The sequence below is a fragment of the Gekko japonicus genome, unplaced genomic scaffold (assembly GCF_001447785.1).
Source record: "Gekko japonicus isolate JY-2015 unplaced genomic scaffold, Gekko_japonicus_V1.1 scaffold120, whole genome shotgun sequence".
Classification (NCBI taxonomy): Eukaryota; Metazoa; Chordata; class Lepidosauria; order Squamata; family Gekkonidae; genus Gekko; species Gekko japonicus.
The window spans coordinates 1,503,927-1,505,664 of record NW_015175973.1 but is presented as its reverse complement, the minus strand read 5'-3'; positions in this window follow the sequence as shown (position 1 = coordinate 1,505,664).

Here is a 1,738-nt window from a genome sequence, read left to right as displayed (position 1 = left end):
AAAGCTTGTACTTATATCTCAATGGTACTATAAGACACTCACATATTAGTGGTAGGATACTTGGGAACAAAACAAAGAGCATAAGGCCTCAGTCAGGCAAAGTTAATTTTGATATATGGATATATTGAAACGTCTTAACTGTATTTGTTTACACGTCGTTGAAATAGGGTTGAATGTATTACTGTTTATGCTTATTGGATTTTATGTATATGTGACTTGTCTTTGAATAAAAACGTAGAAATTTTTTTTAAAAAGAAGCTATCAAGAATAGGGTTGCCAAGTGTTCCTACCTTGCCCGGGCTCTGGGAGGTCCTTGTTGGGGGATGTGCGTGTGCGCCTTGCACGCACGCGCCACCAGCACGTCACAGGAAGTGACGTGCTACGTCGCTCACGTTGGGGGCGTGGCCCAGATCGTCGGGGGGAAACCGCAGGACCTGATCTCACACGGGAGCTCATTCCACCAGGCAGGGGCCAGGGCCGAGAAAGCCCTGGCCCTGGTTGAGGCAAGTTGGATGTCCCCGGGACCGGGGACCACCGTAAGATGTTTAATTGGTGGACCTCAGTGCTCTATGGGGCTCGTATGGGAAGAGGCGGTCTCGAAGGTATGCTGGCCCCTTCCCAGTGCCCTGGTGCTTTAGATAACCTTACTTGGGCACTGGAGCTTTTTATTCACCTGACGTGAGGCAGGGCTCCTTTCTGTTGTTGTTTCTTGTGCCATCTGTTGCTTACTGGTTTTATCACTTCTACTGTCTTTATGAATGTTATCTTGTAATCCGCCCTGAGCCCACTCGTGGGATAGGGCAGGGTATAAAATAAACAAGCAAGCAATGGATATATAGATATATAGTAATATATTAAGGGTTGAGGAGGGGTGTTGGGAGTCAGTGGAAAGATGGAAAGGGATGTCACGTCACAGCTGCCCCATGGGGCTTGCAAGGCAAGACATGTTCAGAGGCGGTTTGCCATTGCCTGCCTTTGTGTCATGACTCTGGACGTCCTTGGTATTCTCCCATCCAAATACTAGCGAGCAATGTTCCCTCTAAGCTGTGGCGTCTTGTGAGCAAAAATCCCACCTTGTAAGCTACTGGCATTAAACTTGTGAGCGAGAGATTTGGCTACTGCGTAAATCAGTTTGCTCTGGAGCCATCCTTTCCTGAAATGTGTGAGCCGGAGGCTATAAAACTGTGAGCTAGCTCACACTAAATCAGCTAAGAGGGAACACTGCTAGCAAGAGCTGACCCACTTCTGAGATCTGACGAGATTAGGGTAGCCTGGGCTATCCAGGTCAGGGATTTGGGAGTATGTACTAAGATTCTCAAAGGAAAGGCTTTATAGAAGAGCAGCATTTTGCAGAGGAAGGATACAGCATTGGGGTGCTCCACACTGGTGTTCTGAGAGGGAGCAAGCTCAGAAGCATTTGATCGAAGAGAGTCTTTGGCAATAAGGCAGAGTGAAGGGAAGCCTTGGAAAGCTTCAATGCTCAAGACAAACACTTGCAGCCAACCACTCCACTCAGCCCCATGTGAAATCTTCTGCTGGCCCAGGGAGCTGTCCTCGAACACAGATCGCGCTTCCTCAAGAGAACACTCGCATCCGCTGGAGAAAGTCTCCCACGCCCCTTCCAAATATTAGCCAGGCCCTGCTTAGCTTCTGAGATCTGACGAGATTAGGCTAGCCTGAGCTATCGAGGTCAGGGCTTTAGGAGTAAGATGGGGGCAGCCTGAATTCTAGGCTGGAA